At 44.8% G+C, this 14,085-nt stretch overlaps 1 protein-coding gene across 7 annotated transcripts in view; it reads left to right on the forward strand.

Moving 5' to 3' along the window:
• TRIO (trio Rho guanine nucleotide exchange factor) overlaps nt 1–14,085 on the forward strand; it is a 373,294-nt gene that overhangs the window by 311,856 nt on the left and 47,353 nt on the right. The gene's annotated exons all lie outside the window — the stretch shown is intronic.

Consider the following 14,085-nt stretch of genomic DNA (forward strand, 5'->3'; position numbering starts at 1 on the left):
TTTACACTAGTTACCATGCAGACTAAATTCTATTCTCAAGTCTTCTTTGTCCTTTAAGTGTCTTTCCATGAATCACAATTGAAGATAGGGTGTGCATTATGGCACCGTGAGAATCACTGATTACTGCAGAAGGCCAAACTCCAGTGTTCCTGTCCCTGCTCACCCCGGCCCGAGTGACCTTTGTTGCACTGAATGTGGTTTCCTCATCTGCCCGAAAATAAGAGTGTGCTTGCTGCTGTGGTTAGTGTAGCTTTGGGCTACATTAAAGATTTTTTTTAAGTAAAGTGCATTTTACAATTTTGTTTTCTCATATTTATGAAAAAATTAATCTTCCACATTGAGTTTGTGTATTTTCCAGTCAAAGAGCAAAGAAATTTAAAATAATTTGGTAGTATAATACAGCCTTTTTTAGAGTGAATAATTTGGAAATAGTAAAACTTTTTGAAGTTAACACTGAAAACAGACTGGAGGGTAACCATCCCCCAAAGCACCCAGGAGACCTGCGGATCCCAGGTTAGGAGCAATTCCGGCCTCTCCAGACAGGGAGGGGGCACCCTCCCCCACAGCCACACTGTCTCTTTGGTATGGGCGCTTTTGCTAACTAAATCCCTTCAGCCAGGGCTCCCAGGGACTCAAATTTATGGCTTTTCATTCTGAAGAATTTCCTCCAGGTGCTCAGAGCTGGCCTCTGGGGCAAGCGAGGGGTCCATAAACACAGTGCAGTCCTCCGGGTGCGTGGGGTAATGAGCCATGGAGTTCCTCCGTGGAGGCTTTCTCCATTTCCTCTTCCTGTCTGCAAGGAATGGTGGTAGGGGCTGGGAAGCCACAGCCCAGATGGGCCCATTAATTTTGCACAGTTCTCACATAAAACCATACAAGTGTGAGTAAGTGTATCACCCCAAGATACCTAGTCTCTCTGAAACGAAATGTGCTAATGGTAAAAAAAAAAAAAAAAAAATTGGAAAACTCAGAGATATATACTGAGCAGCAGAGAGGGAATTAGCATGATGGGCCGACCCCTGATGACGTGTGGACACATTTTCTTCTAATGTTGCCTCTTATTGGCACTTTAAATATTTGACTGTAAGAAATCATATCTGTTGTCCATCTTCTCAGATGCAAAGTTGAAAAAAGTTTCCGTTTGTTGCGTCTTGTTGCAGTGAACTATTTGTACTATAGTGGAAATGAACTGCTACCTATGAGTAGATCTTACATCTTACAGATGAGGACACAGCCACAGAAAAACTTCTGAGACAAGGTCAATTAGCAACTTCTCCCTGCATTCTCTCTTAAAGCTGCTGGATTATTTTAAGAGGTGGTCCAAGGATTCAGAATCTCACGTGAAGTTGAATAAGGGCTCTAATGGCAAAAAGGGAATGTACTTATTATGATGCAGGAACTAAAAATTGAATGTGGCTCCCTTTGTCTTCCCAGCTGAAAAAGAAAGACGGCATACAGTGCCTGCCTCAGTCATTTTCCATCCTGCCCACTCAGAGTGGTTGCTTCCTGTGACTGCCTGCCTCCCGCCGTTGGTGGCAGTCCCATTCTATACGTGGGGCACTAATTTAAGCCCAGGGCAGGATGAGCACGTTAATTGGTGTTCCTAGCGGAGGCGTCCTTTTCATTCCCTTTGTTTCTGAGGCTGCTTTGTTTCTTCCTGGAATAACTCCAGCCTCCCTTCCTTCCTCCCTTCTCACTGCAGTTATTCAGTGGCCTGGATAACAGACAAGCAGGGAAGGACTTACTGACAAGAAGGTGTGGGAGATTCTTAGAAAGCTGCCTATTCCTGAGGCACGAGGAGATAGAGCTTTCAACCCCCATGCCGGAAACGGGGTAACTCCCATGCAGACCTTCCAACCCTCTTGTTGGCATTCTTTTTCCTTAATTGCTGTTGTTTTAGTAGGTGATTTCCTAAAAAAAGTGGGGCTCTAGTCCTCAAGAAATTACAAAATGGTAATGTGCAAAATAAAATTCAGTGCCATTCAGTACTTGTAGAGGAGTGAGGGGCGCAAGATGTCATAAAATCCACCTGGATGAAGTTATGAGCTTGTGGCCTTTAACGCTTTGTGTGCTTGGGAATAGATTGGTATGTGGTGCAGAATGCCTGCACACACACCAGGATTTTTGCCCCCTCCAATCTGTGGTTAGTATTTTAATCCTATGTTTTCAAGAGCTTATTAGCTTTAATTGGAGCAGCATCTTGCTTTTAGAAGAGGTGTTACTAAAATACAGTTTTAGAAAGAGTTCCTAATTGGTTAGGACTTTTGTTTCTTTGGCTTTGAACTAAACAACCAGGGACTGTAGAATGTAATGCACTAAATGTTTGCTTTATAATCTGGGGGAGAAAAAGTCATCTGGTCCCTCATTCTGCACAGCTGTAACTCTTTCTAAATTAATCTTCCACCCCTTGAGACTGAGGCCTTGGCGAACCTGCCCCGTGGACGATGTGGGAAGTTGATAGTGCTTGGCAAGCTGCTTGCAGAGCATTCCAAGGCCAGTTTTTTCCCCCTAATGTTGTATAAAAATGAGTGTATTGTTACGTGGCTGTATGAGAACATGGTTTATAGCACAGTTTGGTTATCTGTGTTCTTCAGCAATTCATACACTTTCTGGAGTGTAGGTACCAGACTTTTCCATGCTGAGATTCTGAATCTGGTCTTAATTTAAAAAAAAAAATAATAATAAATGTATGTATGTATGTCACCACTGAAGTAAATCAATCATGCAGTTAAACCACTAACTGAAGAATGTTCTTTTAAACCCATTTGTATGGGAGGATCTTTGTGAGGTTCCTGATTTGTTTAAAGATGTATTTCAACTTGAAAAATCGACAATCAGGCAGCCTGCATTATTTAACTTTTTCAGCCAGTAATAAGAAAATGTGAACCAAAGGTATAAATACTCATTATGTAGAACGTTGTTCCAAATGAAGATCTTCTTTAGGTAAGATTCAGTCTTTCAGTCTCAAGACTGTTAAATATCAGGAGCTGTTATGCCCCTGAGTTAAACATTCATGTTTCTTACCAGCATTAGGAACTCTGAAAGGCAGAATCAGCTGGCTGGAATGGTGCATGAGCAGCCTGCTATGGCCTATTTCCCATAATTAACTTTCTGTTCCCTCAAATGATAATTGTCTATTTAAGGCAATAATAAATACTGTATTGCCTTGGGAATCACTTCCCAAACAGAGAAATTAAGAATCAAGAACCCGTTATTTTATAACAGAGAATCTCATTATCTCTAAGTTAAGCAGCACACTAAATTCTACGTAGTGTGGTCAACACACTGAATTTGCTTTCCTAATAATCTTTTATTAATTTTAACTAATTTGAACTAAAATTTTTTTAAAAATTGGACTTTTTGGAAACAAAGAAGCTCTCAACATCTGAAAAGGCCAAAAGGCACAAGGAGCATTCAGAAGGTCCTAGGTCCAGGACATTTCAACAGACCAGAGCCGGGAACAACACAGTGCTGCAATGTGTCACCACCATTGCCTGTATGGCTGTGCCTGGGTGGACATGGGGTCTCCTGCACCTCCCCAGAGCAGCCCTTGTCAGGAGCTTCTATATGTTGCTCTATGGTAGGAGGGGATGGCACCTGTTCTCCCAGGAGCAGTGCCTCGCCAGCTGATATGGGCAGGGCAGCTGCTTGTTGGCTGGAGAAGGTCCTGCGTAGTAAGGGCCAGTTTGGGTCACCTTTCCCCTCCTCACTTCTCCCCAGACTTGCTGGGGAAGTATACACTGCACAGGATGATGAGGATGGGGCCAGGTTAGAAGGTGTGGCCGAAATGTGTACCTTTCTGATCCTGTTTCTGTGTGGTTTTAGGGGTTGGTTGTGTTTTGGGAAAGTACCTTCCATCAAGGGAGGCTATCCTGAAGTGTCTGCTATTATCTTTGTGCAAAGGTTGGGAATGGCTACAAATCCCCACCTGGTCATCACTGACCAGATTCTTGCTCAGGGATTTTTTTTTCCTGTCTGTGATAGCTCAGACTTTGGTGGCAGAAAAAGCCTGCTGCTCATTCTCCCTAAGAATGTATTTAGGGGCTGGCTACCATGAAGAAAAGCAGTGAGAATTACCCTATCTCTCCAAGGAGACAGGAATACAGACTGGAACCTCTCCCAGATAAAGTCCAGAGCAGAGAAGGAGCACAGTAAAAAGTAAGCTCCAACATAAAAGCAGGGTTTAAAAGGAAAAAGAAGTAATGTTTACAACACAATTCTTTTCATAACAGTATGATTTGAACAGTGTTTGGGTGTCTGCCAGAAGAGCAGTCTCCCCTTGGAGTCTCCCGCCTGGTTCTGGCTGTCCCACCTGTGGAGGAGCTGTGAGAGAGGCAGGACCAGCCATACAGGCAGCAGGTCTGAGTGGACTGTGGCCTCTGTCCAGTATCCAGAGGATGCAGAGAAAGTCCAGAGTTGGCTCAAATTTTATACTGGCCTGTTTATACTGGCCTGTTGCCCTCTCCAGCGCTCTAGCCACAAGATAAAACCATCACCAAGGTCTTATTTTTAGGATGCCAGCAGCCTGATGATCACTGTCCTCCCTCTGCAGCCCTATTTGTACCCAGAGCCTTGCTGATCCATTAGATGAGCTGGTAGGTCGAGTCCTGTGAGGTTGCCCCAGGCTAACCCATCCTCTTTGTCATCCACCATCATTCATGATTGCCTGCATTATTTCATTTCCAAGGTATTAGTAAATGTCCACTTTGCCAGTAGGTTGGGGTCCTGTTCATCTGAGTGGCCAAGCACAGTATTCTGCCATCTGTGTTTCCTGCTATTCAAACTCATCGCTTCTCTTTATGGGAAACTCCAGTGCTGAACATAAAAAGATAAGCTTTAAAAAGATATGGTTTGCTGATTAAAATGCCAAAGGTATGCATTCTCTGCAGGATTAAGTGTGAGAGGGAAACTGATGCTGGAAGTTTTGCATTTGACAGAGCCAAGCTTTCTTATTCTTCTGTAATTTTTTTTAAAGATTTATTTATTTCCTTGAAAGTCAGTTACAGAGAGGCAGAGGCAGAGAAAGAGAAAGAAAGTCTTCCATCCACGGTTCACTCCCCAAATGGTTTCAGCAGCTGGAACTGGGCCGATCCAAAGCCAGGAGCCAGGAGCTTCTTCCTGGTCTCCCACATGGGTGCACTTGGGCCATCTTCTGCTCTCCCAGCCCATAGCAGAGAACTGGATTGGAAGTGGAGCAGCTGGGTCTCAAACTGGCTTCCATATAGGATGCCGACACTGCAGGCAACAGCTTTACCCACTACACCACAGCATTGCCCCTTTTGTAATGTTTTAAGTGGTTTCAGAAACAGCACTTACACAGTCTCCCAGAGTCAGAAGGATACTTTTGCACGTGCAGCTTCTCTTGGGTGGGTGGACACAACAGGCCTTGCAGCCAGAGCCCTCTGCATGCAGGGAGTTGAGTGGGAGGCTGCTGTCTGCAAGACATGACTGGCGGAGACTAGAACACAGAGCAGTGTGTGTGTGTGTGTGTGTGTGTTCACTTTCAATCTTCCCAAAGAAACAGGTAGAGCAGTTGTATTTTACCAAGTTGGTTTCAGTTGATGCCAAGGTTACACTGTGGGCATTCAGGGGTCACCCAGGGGGTGGCTGCTGTGAATGCTCTGTGTGAATGCCTGGGAGAGGCTGTGCAGGGGACAAGGATGTGTTGGTCATTTATGTGTATTTTCTCAGGCAGCAAAGACCATGTGTTCTTCATTATAGTGTGACCCCCAGCGATGCTGTGCTGGGCCCCTGGTTGAATCTAGGGATTATGAGGGGAAAAAAAAAAGCTGAGAAATTTATCTTTCTCCTTTGTGTTTTCTGTGTTCACATCATATTTGACAGTGGACACGAAGTTCACATTTTTTTACATTAGGAACCCATTCTGCAGCAAATGGTAAAATATAAATATAATTGGCTTTTAATATTCTCTTGCCTTCTTTCAGTCACTACCATCCCCCAGAGTTGTACTCAGTGCTGTTCGACAGCTTCTGGTGTTTTAAAAGATTGTTTCCTGTCCTGACACGATATCAGCATGGCAATTGCAGCCCTGCGGAGAAGCAGAGAAGTCCCTGGGAATCAGGGTCCAGGACCCGCATGGTGTTTGGGCCCCAGTGGCTCCTTGTCTTGCTGAGGAACAAAGTCAGTCTCAGCAGCACTCGCACACGAACAGTAGTGAAGCCCATGGAAGAGCAAGGTAACTGGAGTGAGAGGACAGAAGTCATCCAGAAAGCTTTCAGACATTCACAGACAGAATACAGATCTAGATTTGGAGAAATCCTATAAAAATACTTGCTCTGTATCCCAAACCACCTAACAGGAAACTTTATCTCTAGCAGGTCAGTTTCCTCCTCCTTTCCTAAAATTCTCCAGGTAGTACCCCAGCTTTGTCTCATTTGTCATCTTTGTAAGTTAATATTCATGACCTGTGAGATGATTGAAATCCCTGCACAAAACAGAGAAAATGGGTCCTTAGGACATGCATCTGGAGGAAGAACTTAGCTTAGCTCACTTTCCCTGTGATCTGTGAGACAGTTGCCAGTTCACTTCAGTCTTTTTTTTTTTTTAAGAAAAAGAAAACTTATCTTGATTTTAAAAGCCAAAAATTCAACTTCCATTCAGAGTATAGCAGTGAAAATCATTTACTCAAATTTTGCTCCAGAGTATTTGAACCAACTCACAGTCATATGCTGTCAACTTGCCTATCGCTTGTGAATTTAAAACCTGATTTTCATGTGCACATTACAACCTCCCTGGGATAGAAGATCCTTATTGAACAAGAATGCCAGTTGCTACATTGAATTCTTGATGAGACAGAGATTTGAGAAACTGGCATGAGCTGGGTACATCTGGCTAAACCCAGCCCATTCTCAAATAGTCTGTTGGAATTATTTTCACACATTAGAAGCAGCTGCCCCAAAGGGTCTTTGAATTCTCTTTCTTGAGCACATGGCAGTAACTGCTAAATGGACATTTAAGTCCTTAAAACCAGAATTGCAGAATAGCCTTTTGCTTTGGGACTTTTTTAAAAGATGTATTTATTTTTATTTGAAAGGCAGAATTAGAGGGGATAAGAGAGAGAGAGATCGATCAGTCTTCCATCGACTGGTTCACTCCTTAAATGGCCACAACAACCAGGGCTGGGCTAGGCCAAATCCAGGAGCCTTAGAACGCCATCTGGGTCTCCTGCTTTGGTGCAGGACCCAAATACTTGGACAATCTTCTGCTCCTTTCCCCGGCACATAAGCAGGGAGCTGGATTGTAGGCGAGCACCCGGGAATAGAACTACTACCCATATGGGATTGTTGGGATTGTCGGCATCACAGCAGCAACTTGACCTGCTCGGCCACAACACAAACCCCACTTTGGGACTTCACCTCTGAGTCGTGCTTAACCTGGTCAGATTTTATCAAGCATTGCATTGTTCATTTGACAGGTATTTTTTAACACCTGCAATGGACAGAAAGATGAAATTATCTTCAAAACAAATCAGCTAAAGTCATTTGGGGAGACTGTGGAGGGAGAATTTGGAATGTGAGACACATGTTTATTGGAAAGTCTCCCAACGTTGAATGCATGTGTCTACATGGTGGCCGTGCCTCATGGGACACGACATGACTGTCAGCATCCATCCTGTGGCTTACACTTTGTTGGCATGGTGAAGTGAAGGGGTGCTTGTCACCACATCTGCATGGTGCCCATGCCATTGTAAAACCTGTGACCCCAGTAGTCCAGAGAGGCCAGGCATTCCCCATCCCTGCAGGGCCTGGGGTGCTCGTCCCTCTGATGGGACATCTCCTTGCTCCATGTTGTCCTACTTCCTTTTTGGCCTTTTGCAATTTTTCTTTTCTAAGTGAAAAACAAAGTTGTTAAATTTACAAAGACCTTTTTGTACTTCTTCCCCTCAGCAGCCTGGGAAAGCAAGAGGAGTCACTGTCATTTACATATCAGGAAACTGAAGCAAAAGACAGCCATTGGCTTGTCAGATGTCCATGCCCCTGGAGCCCTGGCCCCATGGCCTTGACTGCCATCTGTCAGGTGCTCACTCAGCAAATCCTGCACACCTGCATGAGCAAAGGAGACTTTAAACTCCAGCTACACGGTGTGAACCGGTCAGCCAAAATCCCTGCCTCCTGAGCTTACCTGCTACGCAGAGTGTGAAGTAGACGAAATGCAGAGGGAGAACCACTTTGAAATTCGGGGGCTGGGGTTTCCAGTTCAGTTAGGCACCATACCCAGCAGTTCAGTCACACTCGACAGCACTTGGCACCGTTAAGACTCTTCCAGCATGAAAACGAGAGAGTTAAAATGGAATGTGATCCTTCTTAGTCTGCAACTAGCAAGACACAGTCCTTTTTCCTTTTTTTCTTAAATTAAAAAAAAAGTGCTTTTATTAATCACAGATGTCCCAAGTTTACAGACTTGGGCTAGAAGGAGATTTCTCTTCTCCCAGCAGTTCTGGCATTGTGTGTGTTCACGTGGGGAAACTCTTTCCTGTATGGGGCTAAAGGTCAGAACTCTTGCTTTCTTTCCTCTTTTTTCTTTCTTTATTTTAAAAAGAAACCTAGCATGGACTTTGTGTGAACCCTGATTTAAGTGGAGAAGCCATCTATGTGAGGATTTTCCCCTCCATTTAAGAGAGAATCTTGAATTGGTTTTTGCTGCTTTGGGCACCAAGCAGATCACGAATGGCTTCCTCGTGTGGACACTTGAACATCTCTAAGTGACTGATGTGCTGATGGTTTGTGTTAATGCTGTGTCTGCTTCATCCACTTAATAAGGGACAGCTTTCTTTTTTAAAAAATGAAGTGACTCGTCCAGGTTTATTTAATTCATCCTTCATCTAAAAATGATCGTTAATACATCCTAGACACTATCCTAGGCGTATTATTATAAAACTCACTCATAGTCTGGGTACTCGGAGTTGACCCTAATTCAGTGTACTGAGTTCTGACCTACTGTCATCCTGGTGGCACAGCCACCTTAGAGTGCCTAAGGTCCATTCATTCCCTTCACTTCCTTTGGTCCTGTTAACAGCCACATGAAATGGGGGAACTCACATGCCCATTGTTTTGCTGCCGAGTGGGAGGGTCAGAGCCAGATACAGACCCTCCAAGGATCCAGGGTTCTTCCTGACGTCCCTGATTGATCTTCCTCTGGGCCTGCCAACAGTGGGTTTCCCAGCACACTGGTACCAGTGTGAATGAAGGTATTCCCATACAGGAAAGTTGGAGGGAAGGGGGAGCATGGAGAATCAGGATTGAGAGTTAACTTTTTCTTCCAAGAAGGTCATTGTTAAGAGGAAGACAAAAGTAACTGGAAATGGGAAGCAAGAACAAACATAGTTTGAGCCACAAATGAGTTTCATGGTGCTTCTTTGGTCGTGCAGTTTTATCTGCCACTGCTGCCTCAAATGGTGGGCACCTACCTGGGCTCTTCCTTGGGAGAAGGCAAGCGTGAGGCAGGGAGGGAGGACAGGTTACAGGAGGATGGCCTTGGTGTGCTCGGAATAATTGTCTTAGAAGTGTGTAATTAACAAACTCTTGAGTTTGCCTACAATTTAGATATCACTTGTGGTTCATCTCCAGCCTGATCCGGTTATTCCACTAACTCAGGACATCACTGTTCACAGTGATTGACCCAAATGATCAATAGTGAGCTTAGGCTGGGGAAGGGAAACTGAGAAATAGTTTGTAGCTGGTTGGTTCACTCACCTGTTTGTCATTTATTCAACATATACCCACTTACTAAGCTCTAATGCTATTCCAGGCAGCCTGTTAGCAGCTGGGCGTGTCCCTGTAAACAAGCCAGACATGGTGCCCACCCACACGAAACCTGGAGCCTAAGGGTCATGGTTGACTTCCTCTCCAGGCAGACGCTACCCCAGTAGGAAGATGGATTCGTGGGCTGGTTGTGCAGACATTCTGCTTCTAGGGAGTCCCCTCCTTGCACAGATCCCCAGGGAAAAGGTGAGGGCACTGTGCTGGAGGGCAGGAGCTTGCATGCCCTGTGCAAGGCTAATGTCTGCACTGTGTGCTCTGGCTCCAGTGTGGACAGCCCATTCCTGTGTCAGCCGCTACCAGGGCCTCTTCTGGGAAACACATGTGTGTGCTGCCAGTGACTCAAGATCTTTCCCAAGAGAGCAAACAGTTCTAAAGCTGTGTGCTTATTTTATGCCCACTGCTATTGGAGGCCTTAATTCCACTAGCAATACCAGAACTTGTGATTTAATTCAAAATTTGCAGCAGAGCAGGTCTGGTCCAATGGGCAAAGTCTGTTCTTCATGGTAACAGGCATAGTGATTGTACTAAGTTGAAAAAGTTTGAGGGGCCAGCGCTGTGGTACAACAGGTTAATGCCCTGGCCTGAAGCACTGGCATCCCATATGGATGCCGGTTCAAGGCCCGGCTGCTCCACTTCCGATCCGGCTCTCTGCCCTGGCCTGGGAAAGCAGTAGAAGATGTCCCAAGTCCTTGGGCCCCTGCACCTGCATGGGAGACCCAGAAGAAGCTCCTGGCTCCTGGCTTCAGGTCGGCACAGCTCTGGCCATTGAAGCCAATTGGGGACTGAGCTGACGGAGGGAAGACCTCTCTCTCCCTCTTTCTCTCTCTCCCTCTGCCTCTGCCTCTCCTCTCTGTGTAACTCTGACTTTCAAATAAATAAATAAATCTTTAAAAAATTTTTTGAAGCTTTTTAAACTTCTAATTTATGGCACAACCCAGCAAAGAGCACATTTGCAGTTATAATCTATTGATTCATGCAAAAGGAATTGCTATAGAGAAAAGAAAAAATATAATTTATTTTTTCAGAGTCTAGTCGCATGAAAAATTGAGCATTACTAAAAACAAACAATAATTAGATTTTTTTACTTTTGTTTTGCTTGTTTTTTTATTGCTGATCACCAAAATTATGACATGCATCAGATTTGCACCAGACAGAATCTCCGTCAAGCTCAGAGACATACAAGGACATTTTCTGCCTGCATTTTCAGACTTCTGAAACAAGATGTTTTTCAAAGTGAAATAATTCTACAAAACATTTTTGTTTGTGACTGCTGCTGGCATCTTTCTAATAGAATATTCCATTGACATGAAATAACATCACCTCCATGACTTGCTCCGTAGGAAATCAGGAAGAGAACTGCTCACTGGCTCCCCAGGAGCAGTGCGCAGAATTGTTCATGTTCATCTGAGGCACTGCATCGGGCATCTCAGTTCCTTCCTGGTTCTAGGATGGACTGTTGAGGCTGCAGCCATGTTTCTAATGCTTGACTTGTCAGGGGAGCAGGAAATCGCTTTTGAACCTGCTTCCCAAAGGGCAGAGAACCAAATCCTGCGCAGCTGAGCTCACAGAAAGAAGCTGGGAAGTGACGTGTCTCATTTCTTTTTCTTTTTGAGCCATTTGTACAACCACCAACTCCTTTCCCAGGCTAGGCTAAAGTGCCCTGAGAATCATCCTTGTATGGCCAGCTGGGTCCACAAAGCATTATTAATTGACTGTGGTTCGTGCTATGCTGCATGCAGAGGCCCACAGGGTCTGCTGAACAGTGGAAGGATCTGTATGCATCAGGGCTTCCCTGCCTACACTGCACGTACCCTCTTCCATCACTGCCAGTCTGGGTGGACAAAGGGACCATGTCACAGTTCCCCACCTTGTCTCACTTAGGGTTCCTAGTCTGTGCTGTGTTGCTCCCATGCCAAATCCCCTCAGAGTCTCACTTTTAGGCTCAGAAACATCTGTGGATTGATTTATTGGCGTGGAGGTTTTCCTGTTCTCATGAACGTGATTAAAGTAAACGGGCCTGGGTCTTTTTCTTGCCCCCTTCATTTCATCTGAGAAACAACAGGGATCTATTGGTGAGACCTCACATCTCAAGCCTGACAGGTTGTCTCTGCCTCTACCATATGCCACCTCCATGGTTCTTTGTCCTGTGTAGCTATTCAGCCTCGCGAGTATTTGCCAAAGCAATAGCTGTTCTTAAACTATGGGCTGTGACTCAGCTTGCCCTGTTTCTTTAAGCTGGTGATTTCTGATTCTGCAGCTCAGTTCTTAACGTACATGTACTATATGCCAGGCACTGTGAGCATATCAGGTCACAGGGCAGAGGGGGCCCCCTGCCTTGTGGAGCTTACTTCCTCTTGATCTCATACTATGGGATTCGCTCAGAGGCAGCACTGGGGCTTCCTCCGGGAAGTCTTCCGTGATCCGCCCCCTCCTGTGTCTCCATCTTCTTAACCCCTATCTAGGTTTGTACCTTGCCTGTAGTATCTGATAATCCTGCGATCCAGAAAACACTCTGTGGTAGGTCTCATGGCTGAAGAAACAAGTGGTTATTTATCTCTGTCCAGTGCAAGTGCTGTGCTTGGCACTGAGTCACAACCCGGTAAAACGACTCTGAAATCTGCCACCTGCTGCAGAGCACAGTGTCCTGCTAATAGTTGATGCTAAAAATAAAATACTAGTTGAATAAATTACCATCTGCCTGTGATTATCCAAACCCTCACTTTCATTTGTCCTTCCTGTTGTCACTACATCAAGAGTGCCTGAGGCTGGGGACTGTGTCTCCCTCACTTGCCCTTTAACCCAAGCGAGCACCCAAGAAGGTTCCTAGGAATAAGGTTGACTTGATGATGTCATTCTATCCTACCTCATCCAGATTGTTCCTAGGAAAAATGAGACTGGTGTGGAAATGTTTAATAACTCTTCATTTAAAAGTAAATTTAAAGTATTGTGAAAAAAATATACTTAAATGTACCATACACACATGTAACATACATGCATCCATGGGGGAAGAGCACAGTGGTGGTGATTACTCTTTAACAGATACTGGTTTGTTTTGAACCAAAGTCTGCCTCTGAGAAAATAAATACATTTCTAAGAATGACTGATTTCTCCTGAAAACACATTATCTATTTACGAAAATTATACCCTGTACCAACCTGCACCGTGGGTGGAGGAAAGTGTGGGATGGCAGTTAGACGGGCACCACTGTCTAATCCTGGCGTCTGGAGCATGTAGTGGGCACCTGCTGGTTACTGGACATTGCGTCATGGCCCCAGGCGTGGGCTCTGCTGAAACTTCTGACCGCAGTACCCGGTGGTCTCCAGTGCCGCAGAGGGGAATCTGCTTCATTAGTCCTGTGTCTGAGTGAAAGACTGTTTCCAAAGGTTCGTTTTAGTGTATTTTTAAGACTAAAAAAGATTTAAGAAAATAGCAAGCATAGTGGCTGACTGTGACCTTCCTCATTCCAACTAAAGCATTTTGGTCCCTGTCACGGTGCTGGAGCCTTTCCTCACGTTCTTGGGAAGGGGGCCGCACAGTGTGCGCGGCTGTTTTCAGGTTGGGAAGCAGCACCTCGCATATCTCCGTGAGTCTGTCAGGTCTGCTGTTGCAGAGCAGTCATCAACCCAGCGTGGACTGCATTTAATTTTTAAGATCCACTGAGAAGCTTGGTTTGGATATGATTTCTGTAAGATATTTTGACTGTTTGAGGAAGACTCCTTCTCCTCTGATTGATTTTAAAACATGCTGTTGCTTTGTGTCCCTCTTTGATGTGTCTGTCCCAACATGACAGATGACTTTGTGGAGGCTGCAGGTGAAGCCGCCATGGACCTGTGTGGTCCAGCTGCTGACCTGGCTCTCCAGGTGACCACCCTGCTGTGCCTTCTTCCATGGCTACTGGTGTCTCCAGCTGGGTGTTGTATGTGACAAAGTCTGGCCAGGGCAAATCTGTGCTATTTTTTATAGTTGCAATTACAACGTTGTATTTGCTGGCTATGGGTCAAATGAACACATTTTTCAAACAGATAAGTATGTCTGTTTATGTAGCTAAAACATATTTTTCTTTAAAATTGTCTTCTTGGCTTTTACTGATCAAGGAAATGGGCAAAGATAATTTTATGAGTGTGTCCTTTAGTGTCTGTGATACTGTAAATGATTTGTGACACTTCTATCACGATGGTGCTGCTGGCACTCAGGATTGGTGATTCAGATGTCTCTGGAGGCACAGTGCATCTTGAGAAAACTCGTATCTGGCAAAAACCCAGGTTTGATAAACTTTAAGAAGTGTGTCTGTGAGAGAGAAGGA

This window comes from Oryctolagus cuniculus, chromosome 14 (assembly GCF_964237555.1).
Source record: "Oryctolagus cuniculus chromosome 14, mOryCun1.1, whole genome shotgun sequence".
NCBI lineage: Eukaryota > Metazoa > Chordata > Mammalia > Lagomorpha > Leporidae > Oryctolagus > Oryctolagus cuniculus.